Below are 20,419 nucleotides of genomic sequence, written 5' to 3'. Positions count from 1 at the left end.
AAGGTTGCCAAGAGGTTTTGGTTACCTATTATGTGTCATGGACCTCACATACTTTTTTTTCACCCAGTCTTCAAAAAATTCATTAAGTCCAACATTATCACCTTTATACAAGGGAGGAAACGGAGTCTCAGGAAGATGGTGAAAACTGTCCAAGGCAGATCTTGCAGTAAGTGGAGAAGTCAGGCCATAATCCAGGTTTGTCTGACTCTATTATCTTTGTTTCCCTCCACCCTCCTGCCATCCCAGTGGGCATGCAACACCAGTGAAAGGGCAAGTGGCATCGGGGAGAAGCTGGGGTTGAGACTCTTGGCTCGAGTGCAGCTTGAATATTTTTGAAGGATGTTATTGTCTACACTTACCCTCAATCCCAGGAGTGGTTGGAAAGAGCCTTTGGCCTATTTCCTCATGACTCTTTGGCCATATCCATGCCTTTACTCAAGCTGTCGCCTGCTTGAGAAGCTCCTTTCCACTACCCCTCCCCACCTTCAAGAGTCAGCCCCAGTCCTCTGAGAAGCCTTCTCTGGTCCATGCATATCTCTCTTGCTTCACTGCTCATCCAGCAGATCCAGAGAAGAGCACCTGTGCTTCTTTGTGTAACCATGGGCAGGTCTCAGCCTCATTTGGAGTCTCAGTTTCTTCATCTGTAAACTGGGAAGAATCATGCCTGTCTTTCCTAATTTCAGGTTGCTTTTGGCATCAAACTAGGTAATAGATGTTGAAGTGCTTAGCTTTAAAATTTTGGAGTACACTTGATGATGGCTAGCAGCACTGAGACGTCAAATTCTATTTTGAGAGTCTATTCTAAGTACTGTTTTGTGCTGGGTTATCATACATTCACCATATACTTATTTAGCACCCATTAGATGCCAGTTCTTTAGGGGATAAAAGGATATAAATCCTTATCTCTGAACTCTCATTCTAGGGGAGGAAGTAGGCATAAATGAATGAATGAGTGAGTGAAAGAATGAATGAAACAAATAAAATCACCCTGCTTTGGGATGTATGGCTATTAAGTATCGGCAATAGTACTGTGAATGATGTCAAATTTTGGGGTGGGCAATTTCGGGACTTCACCCTCTGAATTACACCTCCTCCCTCCCAAATGTGGGAAAAGACTTTTCTCCCTACACACCTTGTTCCCAAATCTAGGAGGTGCTGAACAGGAAAACAAAAGTCTACCTTAGAGGGCCTATCTCCTGGGCCAACCAAGGTCTGAGTCCTGCATGGCCTCCCTGCCCCCTGCCCCCAACCCTGTGCTCCTCTATTCTTTTTCTCTTTAAACATCTATTCAGAAACAGCAAGTCTGAGCATGCAGCACAACAGGAAGCAGAGGAAGGGCTGGCATCCAGAAACACTTCGACACTTGGGGAAAAGCCTTGTAAACAGGGGTAAGACAGGAAGCACCTTAGAAGTAGTGCGTGTTGAAGGGAAAGGAGGGTCTTTTAGGTACTACTCTGAGCAAAGAAGAATTACAAACCGTGTCTGATCCTGCAATCAGAAAATCCAGAAGAGCCAACTTCAGACAGAAAAATCTCCCTACTGCTGACCCCAACAAATGGAACTGGGGTGGGGGTGTCAGCTTGCGCCTCAGGTCCTAATCGGAAGGTGCCACATCCCACAGGGAGAGGCTAGCAATGCTCCGCTCCCAGATTTCCTGTTTGCAAATGCCAAGTCTCCATAGACCTTGCTTGCTCTCTTGGAAGGTGATTAAACAAAACAAAACAAACCCTTCAAAGAAACAAGATGGGGCCTTAGAAAAGATACCACAGCAACAGGAAAGGGAAACATTGCCCTGAAGACTTGGAGAAAGTGCAAGGTTTGAAAAGAAATTGAGAACATTTTTGAAACCATCTGCTTGCTTCAAATGATGCAAGAGGGCTTGGCTTCTAAGTAGAGCAGAAATAGGATGAGGTAAAGGCAGAGATGATATAGCAAGTTAACACAAAACAAAACACCAAATTAAAATTTTCATGGTGTGAGAAAAGAACAGAATTGATATTGCAGAAAAATGAATCAGTGATGAGGACAAATTTAAGCATCTCTCAAAGTATGTAGAGAAGAAGTCACAGATGAAAAGAATGAGAAAGAAGATGATAGACACAGAAGACTGAGAACTGACTTATCAATATTTTGCCAAGGGCATGTTGTAAAAATAAAAGCAATAAACACATTATAGAAAAAAATGTACCTAACTAAACTAAAAATAAAAGCAAAACAAACCAAATTTCAACAACTTGAGTCAAAAGCCCAAAAGAGATCAGGCAATATTAGTGGAAAAACAAACAAACAAAACCCGTCATGTTAGATCTTGGTAAAGTGAACTTCAAGGATAAAGAAAATATTGCCTCAGCAGCCAGGAAGAAAACACAGGTTGACAACTAAGGAACAAAAATAAAACTGGTCTCAGATTTTTCCTTAGCACTAGACATTAGAAGAAAGAGTCAACAAGTGTTGAGGGGGACAGCAAGGAAAATAAAAGCACATGAAATTCTATGTTGTATAAAGAGAAGTAAAGTTATTGCTTTTTTCTTGACTGAGAATTAGAAAAACATATGTGTAAACACGTATGTCATAAAAGAGCATTTTAACTTCTAAATTAATACCAAAGATATAAGCAAAGATATATATATATAGTCTATAAACAAATAAAGCAAAACAGAGAAAACTTCGTAACAGCAAAAAAATGTGTAAAACAAAATACAGAATTGGATGACAGAATTAAGAGCAAACAGATCAGGTATGAAATGATTGTAAACACTTTATTCTATTGAAGGACAAAATTCTCAGGCTAAAATGCAAATGTTAAATTATGCACAACTTCCTGGAGATGAAATCTAATCAAAATAGTCGACATTTATTGCATTTCCTATGCACCATATGCACAGGACTGTGTTAAACCTTTCTTTCAAATACATTATCTCAGTCAACACTCAAGACAACTGTCTGAGGAAGAAATATTACCCCTCTTTAACAGGTGAGGCAACTTTGGCTTAAGGAAGCTAAGTAGCCTGCCCCAGGTTGAGCAGCTAACAGATGTAGAATTGGGATTTAAACCCAAGAAGCACAAGTTCTTAAATATTACTGTCTATTGCACCTCAGAGAATATTACACATAAGGTTAAAAATTCAACTCTTAAGATATTTCAGGCAAACTCAATTAATGAGAAAGTCGAGGTGATGATGTTAATAACAAAGCAGAATTCAAGGCAAAAACCATTTAACACGGAAGAAGTTGGCCACATTAAATTGATAAAAGGCAAAATCCACAGAAGATTTAACAGTCATGAATGTGTTTAAACCAACAAAATATCAAAATATTTGAAGCAACAAGTATTAGAAATTCAAGGAGCTAGCAACAGTAATTGTGGCAGGAAGCTACCTAGTAGGCATAGACAAAAATAAAAAAAAGTCAGTTGGGTTATATCTACTTTTAAAAATTCACATATAGGTGGTGTTCTTGTTTGGATGTATTATGTCCCCCCAAACATCATTATTTTTGATGCAGTCTTGTGTGGACAGGAAACATATTGCTGTTGAGTGGGTTGGAGACTTGTGATTGGATGTTTCTGTGGAGACGTGATCACTCAATTGAGGGAGAGATCTTTCATTGGATAATTTCCATGGAGGTGTGGCCCTGCCCATTCAGCATGGGCCTTCATTAGTTTACTGGAGCACTATATAAGCTCAGACAGAAGGAACGAGCTTGCTACAGTCAAGAGGGACACTTTGAAGAATGCACAGGAGCTGAGAGAGGAACTGTAGTTTACAGAGACATTTTGGAGATGGCCTTTGAAAGCAGACTTTTGCTCCAGAGAAGCTAAGAGAGGAAAAATGCCCCAAGAGCAATTAAGAGTGACATTTTGGAGAGAAGCTGAAGCCTAGAGAGGAGAAAGTCATTTTGAAACCAGAACTCTGGAGCAGACGCCAGCCACATGCCTTCCCAGCTAACAGAGGTTGTCCGGACACCATTGGCCATCCTCCAAGGAAGGTACCGGATTGTTGATGCATTGCCTTAGACACTTATGGCCTTAAGACTGTAACTTTGTAACCACATAAACCCTGTTTTATAAAAGCCATTCCATTTCTGGTGTTTTGCAATCCGGCAGCATTAGCAAACTAGAACAGATGGTAAAAAATATATATATTTAAAAGTCAAGAAACTTTAAAAAGCCACGAAACTGAGAATAACTTTGAGGGTAGGCAAAATGATAGGACATTGATAAATGTGAGTTTTTGGTAATGTTCTAATTCTTGGATTGGGAAGTTAGTTCACAGGTGACTATGATATTTTGCTTCATAACATATATGTACTTATATTATTTTATATGTATTAAATATTAAAATAACAAGGTAAATAAAATGCTAAAGGAAAAAAAATAAGGAAAGAAGATTTGAATAAAATTATCAATAAACTTGAGTTAATGACATGTAACAATTTTTGCACAATACGAACAGAATAACTTGATAAATGCTGAACAATATAAATACATACAGTGCTCAGTTTCTGATCATGGAGACCAAACCAGAAATTAGTAATGATGTTTCAACAGGAACAGAACTAATAACTGCCCCATGGAGATTAAAATTACTTTTCTAAAAAATTATGTCAAAGAATAAAAAGAAAAAAAGACAATTACAAAATATTTAGCAAATAATGAAAATAAGAACAAAGCTATCAAACTAATGGAATGCTGCCAGACCAATACTCAGAGAAAGTCTTACACTCAAATACATTTTTAGCTAAATAGGAAAGACTGAGAAAAAATAAGCCTCAACTATATAATTTGGAAAGAGAACCCAAAACAGTAAAGCAGTAGGAAAGAAATAGTAAAGATATGATTGAAAAACTGTGGAATTGATAAAGAAATCCAAGAGCTAATTCTTTGATAAAACCAGTAAGTATGACAAACTCGAAAACAGAATTAAGGAAAAAGTCACAAAACATAAATTAACATAACAAAGGGGATATAACAACGATAGATAATATTTCTTAATTATAATACACAAGGTTATCAGATGAGAGGGATGACCTTCTGGGTGTTAACAAATCCTACTTTATAATTTAAATAAAATGAGTGCCATAGAAGAAAATGAAAAATTATAAGAAGTTCCTAAAAAGTTCTTGAAACAGATGGTTTCATGATTCATTTTTTCCCCAAATATTCTAGATTAGGAAGTTTTGGTGTTATATTTCTGTTGTATAGAACACAAAAAGATGGGAAGTTACCCAAAACATGTTATTAAGTTAAAACAAGCTAGAAACCAAAGCTATAAACAAATTTCTCTTGTGCTTACAGAAGCAAAAGTCCTAAATAAAACACTAGCAAATGAAATTCCAGAAGATCAAAAACATTCATACCAGGAATGGCAAGTTGGATTGACACAGTAAAGTACTGAAAGTAAATGGATCAAATCAGAAAAGTCATAGCCATTTGATAAAACAAAACATTCTTTCATGATTTTTTAAAAATGAAAGACACTTCCTCAACATGCTAAAGAGTATCTATCTTAAAGGCCAATTTCATGCTAAGTGGTGAATTGCTACAGGTATTTTCATTAAAAATTAGGAACAAGACTAGTATAACTATTATTTATAATTGATGCACAAGAAAGAGTCAGTATAATATGGTTGAAAATATAAATAAGAATTACAAATATTAGAAAGGAAGACATAAAATATCATTATTTGTAAATGATATGATCGTTTCTAGAAAACCCTGAAAGATTCAATTGAGATGACTCCTAAACTCATAAGAGTTTAATTGGTTGTTTCAATACAAATAAATGTAAAATAAATTAATAGTTTTCCTAAATACCAATAAGAATTAAGACTGAAACTAAAAATTTTTAAATATTTCAGTTACAGTAAAAACAAAAATATATGATCTTAAACAATTTTAACAAAGGACAATGTAAGACTTATATGGAAAAATTGTAAAACTTTCCTGAGAGACATAAAAGAAGACTTAAATAAGTAAAAATAGATGCCATATTTTTGTATAGGAAGGCTAAATAGTATAAAGATCCTAATTATTCCTAAACTAATTTATAGGCTTTATTCAAAATTAATACTGAAAAAATCATTCTGAGGTTCATCTAGAAGACTAAATGGGCCAGATTTAGAGATTCTAGGATTTAAAAAAAAGCAGGGGGCTTAGCTTCCCTAGATGTTAATATTACATAATAAGGTATTACAAAGCTATAGTCATGAAATGAGTACATTAATTGTGTAACAAATAGACAGACATTTCAAAGGAACTAAATAGAGAACTTTAAAACAGAATCCAGTATAGATGGAAACCAAAATATGGTAAAGGAAACATTAAAAACATACACACTCAGGCACAAAATAAAATCATATATGCACATTATCACACAAATATATGGGGATACGTGTACACATATGAATGTGTCTCTAATCCACACATACATAACTAATATGCATTCACGTCTTAGTTTACTATAAGACAGAGTGTATCTAAGGACAAAGTAAGGGGCTATAGGCACCCAGAGGTGGGAGAAGTCCCTCTCCGCAAAGATAGGGCTCTCGGGGGTTTGGAAAGGCCGGCCGGGGCGTGAAGATTCCGGGGAATTTCAGGGGTGACCAAGAACAGGTTCTACCACCTGATGTGATGCTCAGCACATTACATTTCAAGATATGTTTGATGCCGGAATGAATGGAAAAGGAAGAAAGGAAGAAAAGAAAGATGGAAGGGAGGGGCAAGGAGGGCAGGCAGGGAAGGGAAGGGGAAAGGGGAAGGCGGAGCATGTCTTCTCCGGAGCACGGAGCCAAGCCGTGGAGGCTGGCGGGAGATCAGGCCAGCCAGGGAGCTTCCTCCAAGGACCCCGCCCAGGGAGGGCCTGGCACCAAGGAGGAACTTCCATTCTTTCTACCCGGCTATACTGTTCTTCATAACCCTTAACACTACCTAAAATCATAGTTCATATCAATTTGTTTACTTATTTACTGCCCAATTTTCCCACAGAAAGTAAGCTCCACAAGGGCAAGAACTTTGGATGTCTTTTCACCATTAGGACAGCACGTGTGACACAGGTAGAACTCAAAATCTATTGAATGAAGAAAGACGTGAGGGCCCCGAATGTCAAGCTAACAAAACGGCCTTGATATTGTAGGGATTGTTCATCACCGGGTGAAATTATATTTGTAACGAAAGGTGGCCGGTAGCTTTTGAAGATGGCCCTCTAGTTTTCAAATGAGGAAATGAAGCCAAGAGAGAAGAGCTGCTTATCTTGGAAATGGGTCGGAATATCCGAAAGTATTCAGTGCTAAAGTGGGGGGAAAGGGTTTAGTTTCAGTTTCTAGACTGGTTCAGGCAGTACCTGGGGTCCATTCGGTGATTCACAGACACCAGTAGATGTGAACAGAGGTCAAAGCAGAGCTGGCTTCCTGACTCGTCCCAGGGAGGAACATTCAAAACCCAGGAAATGACCTCACCTGGAGGAGGGCGGCAGCTGCTCAGTGATGATCCCTGGAGGGCTCCACCGCCTGCCCTCCCCTGGCCTGGTCCCTGTCCCCTCCACAGGGTTGGAGCACCTCCTGTGCCTGCCCGTCCCTGAAAATCAGTATGAGGTGACGGCAGGGTGGGGGCAAACGTGGTCTGACAGGAATCCCCACAAGCCAGTGTGTCCTGCAGAATCAAAGGAATGGTTCATATCCTCTGGACTTGAGTCTCATCTTTTGCCCCACTCCCTCGCTGGGAATGTCTTCTCAACGTCCAAGTCCTTCGAAACTCAGACCTCGCCAAGGCCTACAGTCTCAGAGGCAGGGAAAATTGAATGAGCACCTGCTATGTCCTGGTAAGCATGCTGGGCACTTTACAACCATTGTCTCATTTACTTCTCACCACGGCAATGTGAGGTAAGTGTCACTGTGCTCATTTTACAGATTGAGGAACCGGGGTACAGAGAGATGAGGTGGTTTTCCCAAAGTCACAGGATGAAGCCCAGATTCTTCCACAACGGACTGTCCACACCTTGCCAAGCACTCCAGCCTTCTCTCCCAAAGTGCACTCCGTCCTCGCCATTTCCTGCCAAGCCAAGCTATATGCAATTCCTTGAATTCACCAGTGTTTCAAATGAGGAACCCATGCCTTTTTTTGATCGTGTAGCTCCCTCTTCCAGGCATGCCCCTACTATGTCTGATGAACTCTTGTTTCAAGCCTCAATAGAAAAATCACTTCCTCCATGAAACCTACCCTGATCATAACCTCCCTCCAAGGAAGACTTTGTCCTCCCTCCTCAGAGCCCCTGCACAGCTCTCCACCCCAACCAACACCTGTAACATGTTAATGTACTTGTGTGAGTATGTGCCAACATACACTCTACTAGACTGTAAGCTCCTTGAGCGTTGGGGCTCTGATTCCTTTTTGTATTTCTAGCACCCAGCATGGGGTGGGCAAGAATAGGTGCTCCATAAATGTTTACCAAATGACAGTCAAATCAGGTTTCCTGTCCAGCACTCAATGATTCCAGAGACTTGACATGTTCCCACCCTCTCACACTCACTCACTCACTCACATAACAGAGGCAGGTTTTATCTCCAACCTTGCATTGGTATGGAACATTTGTTACAATTGGTGATAGCACATTTTTATAATTGTACTATGAATTAAAGTCCATGGTTTAACTTAGGGTTCACTGTGTAGTGTATTTCCATGGATTTTTTTTTTTAAATTACTCTGTTACCATATATACAATCTAACATTTTCCCTTCTAATCATATTCAGACATATATTTCAGTGCTATTAATTGTGTTCACAATGTTGTGCTACCATCACCACCATCCATTACCAAAACACTTCCATCATTCCTAATAGGAACCCTGTATATTATAAGCATTAACTTCCTGCTACCTATGCTACTCCTTTCCCTGGTAACCTATGGTCTAGAGTCTGACTCCATGCGTTTGCTTATTCAAATTGTTTCAGATCAGTGGGAACATAAAACATTTGTCCTTTTGTGTCTGGCTTGATGGCTTCAAGATTCATGCATGTTGTTGCATGATTCAGAATTTCTTTCCTTTTTATGGCTGAATGATATTCTGTTGTATCTATATACCACATTTTGTTTATCCATTCATTGGTTGATGACACTTGGGTTGCTTCAATCTTTTGGCAATTATGAATAATGCCACTATGAATAGTGGTGTGCAAATATCTATTCTAGTCCCTGCTTTCAGTTCTTTTGGGAATATACCTAGCAGTGGGATTGCCAGGTCACATGGTAGTTCTATACCTAATTTTCTGAGGAACTGCCATACTGCTTCCACAGAGGCTGAACCGTTTTACATTGTCACCTGTAATGAATGAGTGTTCCTATTTCCCCACATCCCTTCCAATACTTGTAATTTTCTGTACGTTTTAATAGCAGCCATTCAAATAGCTGTATCTCATTGTGTATCTCATGTATTTTGCATTTCCTTGATGGCTAATGATGCTGAGCAGTTTTTCATGTGTAATTTGGCCATTCATACATCTTCTTTGTAGACATGTCTGTTCAAGTCTTTTGACCATTTTTAAATTGAGTTGTTTGTCTTTTTGTTGTTAAATCGAAGGATTTCTTTATGTATTCTGGATATTAATCCTTTCTAGGATATGTGGTCTCTCACAATTTGTAGGTTATCTTTTTACTTTTATGGTAAAGTCCTTTGAGGACCAAAAGCTTTTCATTTTGATGAAGTGCTATATATTAGTTTTTTCTTTTGTTGTTTATACTTTGGGTTTAGTCTAAGGAATCATTGCCTAACACAGGGTCCTGAAGAGGCTTCTCTATGTTTTCTTCTAGTTTGATAGTTTTAGCTCTTATAATAAGGTCTTTGATCCATTTTGAATTAATTTTTGTGTATGGCATGAGGTAGTGGTCCTCCTTTTTTCTGCAAATGAGAGATCCAGCTTTCCCAGCACCATTTGTTGAAAAGACTATTCTTTCCTAATTGAGTGTCTTTGCCACCTTATCAAAAATCAGTTAGCCATAAATTTGAGGGTTGATTCTGAGCTCCCAATTCTATTCCATTGGTCTATACATCTGTCCTTGTGTTTTGAAGCATGCTGTTTTGATTAGTGTGATTTTGTGATAAGTTTTAAGACCTGGAAGTGTGAGTGCTCCAACTTCATTCTTATTTTTCAAGATGGCTTTAGCTATTCAGGCTCCCCTTGCCCTTCCATATAGGTTTGGGGGTTGCCTTTTCCATTGCTGCAAAGGAGGTTGTTGGAGTTTTGATTGGAATTGCATTGAATCTATACATTTCTTTGGGTAGTATTGACATCCTAACAATATTTAGATTTCCAAGCGATGAACACAGAATATCCTTCCATTTATTTAGGGCTTCCTTAATTTCCTTTAGCAATGTTTTTTAGTTTTCTGTGTGCAAGTCCTTTACATCCTTAGTTAGAATTATTCCTAGATATTTGATATTTTAGTCAATATTGTGAATGGAATTTTTTTTCTTGATTTCTTCTTCTGATTGTTCATTGCTTGTGTAAAGAAACATTACTGATTTTGGGGTATTGATCATGTACCCTATCACTTTGCTGAATTCATTTATTAGCTCTAGGAACTGTTGTGGATTTTTCAGGACTTTCTGTATATAGGATCATGTCATCTGAAAACAGGGAAAGTTTTACTTCTTCTTTTCCAAATTGGATGCCTTTTATTTCTTTCTCTTGCCTAACTTCTCTGGCAAGAACTTCCAGTACAATGCTGAATAACAGTGGTGACACTGGGCATCCTTATCTTGTTCCTGATCACAGAGGGAAATCTTTCAGTCTTAAGTAGGATGTTAGCTGTGGGCTTTCCATATATGCCTTTATCATGTTCAGGAAGTTTCCTTCTATTCTTAGTATTCTAAGTGTTTTGTCAATAAAGGGTGCTGTATTTTGTCAAATGCCTTTTCTGTGTCAATTGAGATGATCATATGTGTTTCTTCATTCTGTTAATGTGGTGTATTACGTTAATTGATTTTTTTTTCTGAAGACACAGAAGTTTTTATTGGTCACCGGTTCCCCAAAGGGCACCCTGCTTCTGCTGCCTCAGTGCCTCAGAACTTTGGTGTTGTTGGTCTCAGATACCCCTTTGCCATCCATGATCCTGCAGGTGATGGTCTTGTGGGTGGTTTGCATGGAGTTGCTGCTGCCCAGGGCGTCGCTGAGACTGAAGTCCTCTCTGTATTCTAGCAGGTGGCGATAGGTGGCAATCTTGGTCTCCAGCTTTACCTTGATGTTCAGCAGGGTCTCATACTCCTGGGCCTGGTGCTGCCCCTCTGCCCGGGACTGTGCCAGCTCCAACTCCAGGTGCAGCAGGACCCTGTTGAGCTGCTCCATCTGCAGGGCATAGCGGGCTTCCACCTCCCGCAGGCTGTTCTCCAGGCTGGTTTTCAGGTTTCTCATGGAGTCCAGGTCAATTTCCAAGGACTGGACAGTACATCTCAGCTCCATGAGTGTCATCTCAGCAGCTCCTATCTCAGCGGACAGAGAGGTAACCACTGTGGTGCTCTCTTCAATCTGGTCTGAGAATCGGAGACTGGAGGGCAAAATTCAGGAACACCTGGAGAAGAAGGGACCCCAGGTCAGGGACTGGAGCCACTACTTCAAGTCATCGAGGAACTGAGGGCTCAGATCTTTGATATATCTGTGGACAACACCTGCATTGTTCTGCAGATTGACAATGCCCAGCTGGCTGCTGATGACTTCAGTACTTGTCCAGCTCCTCTCGGTTCTTTTGAGCCAACTCATCATACTGGGCTCAGATGTCTGCCCTGATCTTGCTGAGGTCCTGAGACTTGGGGGCATCCACCTCCACGGTCAGCCCAGAGCTGGCAATCTGGGCTTGTAGGCCCTTTACTTCCTCCTCATGGTTCTTCATGAAGAGCAGCTCCTCCTTGAGAGCCTCGATCTCAGTCTCCAGCTGCAGCCGAGTGACACTGGTGTCATCAATGACCTTGCGGAGCCCATGGATGTCGCTCTCCACAGACTGGCACATGGCCAGCTCAGTCTCGTACTTGACTCTGAAATCATCAGCAGCCACGGGCATTGTCAATCTGCAGAACGATGTGGGCGTTGTCCACAGAAATATCAAAGATCTGAGCCCTCAGTTCCTCAATGATCTTGAAGTAGTGGCTCCAGTCCCTGACCTGGGGTCCCTTCTTCTCCAGTTGTTCCTGAATTTTGCCCTCCAGTCTCTGATTCTCAGTCTCCAGGCTCCTCACCCTGTCCAGGTAGGAGGCTAGGCAGTCGTTCAGGGCTTGCATGGTCTCCTTCTTGCCCTGGATGCCCCCATTCCCGCCAGACCCCTGGCCACCCTGCCAGCCAGGGCCTCAGACCCCCAGCTGCCCTGGGAGCTAGAGGAGCGGGACACGGAGATCCGGTAGCCTGAGCCCCCGGTGCCCACATAGACACTGGCCGTGTGGCTGGCCAACCAGACCTGGTGGTTGGGCAACTGGACTGAGCCCAGGGATTGACAGTTGGTGGAGAAGGTGGTGGAGCGGGTGGTGAAGCTCATGTTGTCCGGGGAGTGAGGCAAGAGGCCAGGACTCAGGATACGGATGCAGACCGTTAATTTATTTTCTGATATTGAACCAACCTTGCATACTAGGGTAAAATCCCACTTGAACATGCTATGTATTTGTTTTAATATACTGTTGTATTTGGTTTGCTAGTATTTTGTTGAGGATATTTGCATCTGTATTCATTGGAGAAATTAGTCTATAGTTTTCTTTTCTTGTGGTATCTTTATCCGGCTTTGGTATGAGGGTGACATTGACCTTGTAGAATGAGTTAACGCATGTTCCCTCCTCTTCAACTTTCTGCAAGAGTTTGAACAGAATTGGAGTTAATTCTTCTTGGAATGTTTGGTAGAAATCCCCTGTGAAGCCACCTGGTCCTGGGCTTTTCTTTCTCAGGAGGCTTTTGATTACTGATTCAATGCTTCACTAGTTATTTGTCTGTTGCAATGTTCTATTTATTCTTGAGTTGATGTAGGCAATTTATGCATTTCTAAGAATTTGTCCATCTTCTGTAGGTTATCTAATTTATTGGCACACAATTGTTCATAGCATCCTCTTATAGTCCTTTTCTTTTCAGCATGATCAGTAGTAATATCCCCGTTTTCATTTCTAATTTTCATTATTTATATCCTCTGTCTCTTTTTTTCTTTCTCAGTCTAGCAAAAGATTTGTTGATTTTATCACTCTTTTCAAAGAACCAACTTTTTGGTTTTGTTGATTCTATCTATTGCTTTTGTTTGTTTGTTTGTTTTCTATTCCATTTGTCTCTGATCTTTGTTACTTTCTTCCTTTTGGTTGCTTTGGGTTTAGTTTGCTCTTCTTTTTCTAGTTCTTCCAGTTTTTAGGTTAGGTCTCTGGTTTGAAGTCTTTCTTCTTTCTTAATGTAAGCACTTAGAACTATAAATTTCCCTCACAGCACTGCCTTTGCTGCATCCTAAAAGTTTTGGTGTGTTGAATTTTCACTTTCATTTGCCTCAAGATATTTCCTAATTTTGCTTCCAATTTCCTCTTTAACCCATTGGTTATTTAAGAGTATGTTGTTTAATTTTAATTTTGAATTTTCCCTTTTTCCTTCTGTCATTGATTTCTAGCTTCATTCCATTGTGGTTGGAGAATATAAATTGTGTGATTTCAATATTTTTAAATTTATTATGACTTGTTTTGTGACCTAATATTTGGTCTATCCTGGAGAATGTTCCATGTGCCCTCCAGAAGAATGTGTATTCTGTTGTTGTGTTCAGTGTTCTATACAAGTCTGTTAAGTCTAGTTGGTTTAATGTATCATTCAGTTCCTGTACTTCTTTATTTGATCTTCTACTAGATGTTCTACCCATTATTGTAAGTGGTATGTTACAGTCTTTGACTATTAATGTAGAGCCACCAATATCTCCATTCAAACCTGTCAGTATTTTCTTCAGATAGTTTTGGGCTCTACTGTAAGGTGCATATATATTTATTATTGTTACATTTTCCTGTAGAATTGCCCCTTATCAGTACGTAAATGTTTTTGGCTTAAAGTCTATTTTATCCAATATTAGTATAGCCACCCCAGCTCTCTTTGGTCACCACTTTCATGGTATTTTTTTCCCAACTTTCACCCTCAACCTACACGTATCTTTGAATTTAAGGTGATTCTCTTGTAGACAGCATATAGTTGGGTGGTGCTTTTTTTATCCATTCTGCCAATCTTTGCCTTTTGACTAGAGAGTTTAATCCATTTACATTTAAAGTCACTCACTACTGATAATACAGGACTTTCTTCTGCCATTTTGCTATTTAGCCTTTGTAAATCTTATACCTTTTTTTTTGTCCTTCATGTCTGTTAAAATCTACTTTCATATTTATTTGTTTTTTTGTGTTGTACCATATTCAGTGCCTTCTCACTTCTATCTGGGTATATTTTTCATCTACTTTCCTGTGGTTACCATGGGGTTAAAATTTAATATCCTAAATATATGTAACAATCATAATTGGTTTCAACAGCATGCACAGACACTTTTCCTAAACTTCTCTGCCTCCCCACCTTTTTTTAGTACTTGTGAACTAAAAACCTAGATTTAACATTATTTTTTATGCATTTGTATTTTAGGACTGTACTTTATCTGCCTCTTCCTCCTGCTCGTCCCTGGATGCTGTACAGTGTACTTCTGACCTCTGAAGTTTCAAAATAGTTGTTTCAGATAGTTCCTGCCTATTTAATAGTTGTTTTGTGGGAGGACTGAGTCCTAGAGCTTCCTACACCTTGATCTTCCTTGGAAGTTTTATGGGTATCTTAATAGCATACAACAACTGCAGCCTTCATATTACAAGAATAACCCATCTAAATGACACGGTACAAGGTGGCATTTTTTTTCCTTCTGCTGAGGGCATGATACCAGATAAATCAAATTACAATAAATAAAGTGACAGAGACAAGATATTTGCATTTCTGTCCCATCCTATGATTCAGGGTTGGAATACTCTTATGTTACTGATCAGAATCCAACAAGGACTTGTTGAATGAAGGAATGAATGAACTGGTCACTTCCACCACCTCAGCTCAGCACTGGGGACTCCCATGACCCTCACTCATCACACTATCTTCAAATACACAAACACTTAATAATCTGGATAGGTGTCTGTAGATAGCAAGGGAAGAGAGATTAAAAAAAAGAGAGAGAAACAGCAAAGTTGAGCTAAGAATTTTGAGTCTGAATTCTTGATATTCTTTTGTGCTTTTATCCAGCTACATTCTCAGGGAGAACAGTGAGAACAGCTAGACCTGGTTCTGCCACTAACTAGTGGTGTGACTTAAGATGTGTTAGTGGACCTCTCTGAGCTTGTGTCCTCAACTTCACACTAGGGAGAAAAATACCTACACCAGGGTATACTATGAGGATTCAAAATAACAAAATGTAAAGTCTTATGAGTATCAAATAATGTGAAAGCTCTTCATCAGCTTTACGTTTCTGTATACATATAACATATTAACATAATTACTATTTTCAATTTAGCCTCTGACAAGGGGAAGGTAATTATGTATTTCATTTGAGAAAAATGAGAAAAAAGGAAGCACAGGGATATGTAGTGACATGCCCCAAACCCTGAAGCCTTTGGTTTCTGCTGTGTGGACATGCACGCTGGCACTCCTACATCTGGTCCTAATGCTGAGTTGTCTTCAGGGTACTAACTGGGGACCTGGGGAGGGAGCCTGCAGGCAGAACACATGGCAGGCCTGCAAGTCCTGGTGTGCCCCCCATCTCAAAGTCTTCACCCTTGGGGATTCCTCTTTCACTTTCCCAGGGGCCCTTGACTTACAAACCCTTGGAAAGCCCCAGACTTGAGGCAGCCAAGCAGGGAAGGCAGCCAATACCATGGCTAAAAGGAAACAGATGAACAGAAATGCAGCCTTCTCTGTTGTGCATGATTGGGTGGGAAAGCAGAGGTGATTTCCTAGGCGTGGCACCCACTCCCCCTGAGGGACCACAGCACTCTCAGCCTGTCTTCAGGACCAATAATGTGCCAGCATGAGATCTGCTCCTGGGCCCACCCTCTAACTGTCTGGTAGGTCCCAGTGGCCAGTCCTGGAGCAGCCAGTCATGCCTGATCTTCCTCCAGGCCCGTCTAGTGGGCTGCTGTTACCAAGATGGGATGGAGTGGTCTCAATGCCCTTCCTACTGCTGCTGCAAATGCTGGGGGAGCACTGTGGTGGCCTTTTGCAAAGTCAGCTTCTCCCCTCTCTGTCACCACTCAGAATGTTGGAACTATGGTGTCCCATTCTGCTGGCTGCTCTGGTCTGCAGATCTGGCACCATTATCCTGGGTAGTGGAAAGTAAAAAGAAGAGAAGAAGCAACATACATGTATCTTCACTGTGTGCCATGTTCTACACCAGGAAATTCACAAACTTTATCTCTTTAACATTCACATCAACCCGATAAGATGAATCATACATACCTATTTTATAGGCAAGGAAATTAAAGTTCAAAGAGGTTAAACAACATTCCTGAGATCACATGAATTGTGAGTGGGGAAATAGGATTTGAATTCAGGTCTGTTTGATTCCAAAACCCATGTTCTTTGTGCCACAGCATCCTTGGGCTTGCAAGTGCTGGGCACTGAGGGGGACAGCAGAAGCTGGACTTGGAGAACCCCAAATACATCAGACACCATCTCTGTATCCAAGGTGCTCTCAGTCCAGTAGGGGAGACAGAGGGAAAGCCAGAGTTCAAGTCCAAGTTCTATCACAATCTTCATTTGTGTTCCTGGGTGACTCCTGGAATGAGTTTCTGAGACTCCCCAAGAGGCATCTCCTCATTTTTCCCTAGACAGCTCTGCAGAGATGATGGACCACAGTTAAGTCCTAGATCCCCCTTGCCCCAGGAGAAAGCACCTTCCTTGTTCCAGCCATTTTCACAGGATACTGTCTTGAACTCTTTCACATTCTAGCCTCTTTGCTCTCTCATTGGAGTATTTATAGACAGGGCCCTCATTTTATAACAGTCCTTGAGAGAGGGCACCTGTTAAACCCCTTTGGGACTGAAACTGCTAGTGCTGGCCAGTATCCATGCCCTCCTCTATTTTCTGCACACACAGTGAGCTTGCATTTTCCAGCCTTTCTGGAGGATGTGTGCACCCCAATGGAGAGAAAGTGAAGGTGAAGTGCCCTTCAGGCCTGGTACATCAAACACTCTCAAGCACAATCTTCATTCTTTCCCTTACAACTTTTTCCAGAACACCTTGCTGTTTTTGAAGCTTGGAGCCTAGAACCAAGGAGTCTTTTCCTAGTTTGGATGGATCTCTGAAGAAGAAAGTACAACTCCTTGTCTCCAAACACCCCTAACCCCACCCCAGTTCTGTATCCTGCAGTGAAGCCACAAAACCCATTTTCTGCTCTGACTGCCTTGGCCCAGTTGCTTCACATTGAACTTGCAGTCAGCTAAAACTCGGGCCTTTTCCCCACATGTGGCTGCGGAGACAGTCTGCCAAGTTGACAATTCTGCCTGAGGGGTGCAAGTGGGGAGGCTCCTAGTGCTGTGCAGGATATCAGGGCATGAGTCAAATGCTGTGAAGAATTGGAAGAGCAGCCAAGTCACTCTCTAGTGCTGTGAACCTGGACAAATCAGCCTCAATTTCCCTACCTGGAAAATGGGGATAATAATATCTACCTCACAGGGTCGTTATCATGAGTAAATGGGTCAAGATAATAAGATGGCTTTGAAAACTGTAAAGTGCTATTTGGGTCAAAGAGTTGTTACTGTGAGAAGGAGACAGCAGGCCTTAAATAAACCAGAACACCAGGCCAGGAGGCTCTGTTTAAACTTGCGGGTAGTGGCAATGAGGAAGAGGTGAAAGCAGAGGGAAAGAGCACCACACCTAGAGAGGGACCGAACAGTTAGGGGCCGCTCAGTCATAACAAGGATATGCCATTTGTAATTTATGGAGCTCCTTCTTCTTGCTCTTATGCATCCCTCAGCAACTCTATAAAGTATTTCTATTTTCTCACTAAAGATGAGGTTCAGAGAGGTGGAGGGACTTGTTCAAGGTCACAGAGGCATGAGGCATTAGTTCCAGGACCTCTTCCCTTCTCTAGCTACAATCACTCCTTTGGCAATTCTCACCAATCTCATGGTTTTGAGTATCATCTGTACATTGATGACACCCAAATGTAGTGCTCCAGGCCCAATCCCTTTTCTCATCTCTAGACTCCTATGTCCAATTACCTGCTCAACATCTCTCTTTGGATATCTAATGGGCATTTCAAACATCTGTGAGGGAGAGTTTCTTTTTTTTTAACTCCCAAACCTGACTCTTCCATATTACACCCCATCACAATTAATGACAACTCCTTTCTTCTAGTTGTTCAGGCTAAAACCTTGGAGTCTCCTTGATTACTCATTTTCTCTCAACTCCTCATCTAATCCATCAACAAATCCCTTTTCATTCAAAATCAATCTGCAGTGTAACCAATTCTCACCACTTCCACTGTCACCACCTTAGTCCAAGCCGCCATCATCTTTTGCTGAATTATTGTAGTAGCCCCCTATGGGTATACATATGATGGTTAGGGTCATGTGTCAACTTGGCCAGGTGATGGTGTCCAGGTGTCTGGTCAAGCAAGCACTGGCCTAACCATTACTGCAAGGACATTTGTGGCTGGTTAATAAACCAGAAGGCTGGTTTATTAAATCATCAGTCAGTTGGCTGCAGCTGTGACTGATTACATCAACGGAGGGCATGTCTTCCACAATGAGAGAATTCAATCAGCTGGATTTAATCCAATCAGTTGAAGACTTTTAAGTGAGACAGATAGAGGACCTTCACTTATTCTTTGGCTGACCAGTGAAGCATTTCCTGAGGAGTTCATCGAAGTTGCCAGTTTGCTGCCTGAGGAGTTCATTGAACATCTTTATTGGAGTTGCCAGCCTGCTTCCCGCCCTATAGAATTTGGACTCGTGCATACCCACAGTTGCACGAGACAGTTTCATGAATCTTATATTTATAGATATCTTATGTTGATTCTGTTTCACTAGTGAACCCTAACTAATACACCCCCCTAGAAGATCTTCCTGCTTCCTCTATAATGTCTTCTCCACATAGGAACTAGAGTGATTTCCCCCAAACATAAATTTGATCATGTTATTTCCCTGCTCAAAATCCTTCAGTGGCTTTCCCCTCTCACTTGGAATGAATTACAAAACCTGCACATGGTCTCAAATGCTCTACATGATCCAGTCTTGGCTGCATGGCTGACCTCGTCTCCTTCCACTCTCCCCATCATTGCTTCTTTTGGGGCTACACTCCAGGCATCCCTGGTGCCTGCTTCTCCTAGGATGCCCAAGCACCTCTTAGGACACATCAGCACCTGCCTCACCTCCTGCCTTGGGGCTTCTGCACTGGCTGGTCCCTCAGTCCAGAATACAGTACTTGCTTCCCAGATACACACATGGCTGGTTTTCTCACTTCAATCATGCCTTTGCTTAAATGTCACCTTCTTAGAGAGGCATTTGCTGACCAGCTTTGTGAAATTGCATCCTTCCACCATCATTGTATCCTGTACCCTACTTTATTTTCTTTCAAAACACTAACCACTACCTAACATTGTATATCTATTTGCCCATTTGTCTGTTGCCCATCTTCCACTGCTAGAATGTAAGCTCCACGAGGATAGGGACTTTAGCATTATATTCTCTGTTAAATCCCTAGCAATCAAAACAGGACAAGAACATTGTAGAAACTCCATAAATATTTGTTAAATAAATGAATGTATCAATGAATAGATGGATGAGCGAATGAATGAATGAAGTGACTGAGCTGGAACTGTATCCCAGGTTTCCCCACTATGAATCCAGAGCTCTTGCTTGGATTCAATTCCCCTTGACAGCCACAGGGAAAATACAAGGGCAACTGAACTGTATCCAAGGTGACACGCTACAGAGTCAGCCTCAGTCATCTGGTGTTTTCACTTAGAGGGAACAATGTAAGCCACTCTGGTCACATTCCTGAGGTTGTCCTTGAGCAAAGTACCCCAGCTAGGAGAGCAGTCCTCTTCTCCCAGGTCCCAGGTCTCCTTCCTGCCCTTAACTTGTCTGAAGACTTAACTCCTGGCCTAAGAAGAAGAAAGTAATCTGTACTTAACCTGTACAGGGAAACTTTAACTCAGAGCCCCAGGCAGAGCTGGACCAGCATTGCCAAGGGATATGTATGTGTGTGTGTGTGTGTGTGTGTGTGTGTGTGTGTGTGTGTAGAGAGAGAGAGAGAGAGAGAGGGAGAAAGAGAGAGAGAGAGAGACTGGGCTTCCACAGAGGCTCTGCCAAGGTACTCCAGGCAATCAACACAACCTTGGGCATCATCTTCCAGAAGGCATTTCTGGGGCTGCTGTGTCCCAGTGCTTTGCTGAAATAGGCTTTTTAATTATAAAAC

The 20,419-nt window shown here is 41.1% G+C and overlaps 1 protein-coding gene and 1 pseudogene across 4 annotated transcripts in view; both read right to left on the bottom strand.

Moving 5' to 3' along the window:
• Nucleotides 1-20,419, bottom strand: part of AGBL4 (ATP/GTP binding protein like 4) — a 1,783,169-nt gene that overhangs the window by 209,961 nt on the left and 1,552,789 nt on the right. The gene's annotated exons all lie outside the window — the stretch shown is intronic.
• Nucleotides 11,048-12,515, bottom strand: LOC119527357 (annotated as a pseudogene).

The sequence above is a fragment of the Choloepus didactylus genome, chromosome 2 (genome assembly GCF_015220235.1).
Source record: "Choloepus didactylus isolate mChoDid1 chromosome 2, mChoDid1.pri, whole genome shotgun sequence".
Lineage (NCBI taxonomy): Eukaryota > Metazoa > Chordata > Mammalia > Pilosa > Megalonychidae > Choloepus > Choloepus didactylus.
Note: the sequence above shows the minus strand (reverse complement) of the source record. Positions and strands in the feature narration are given on the sequence as shown.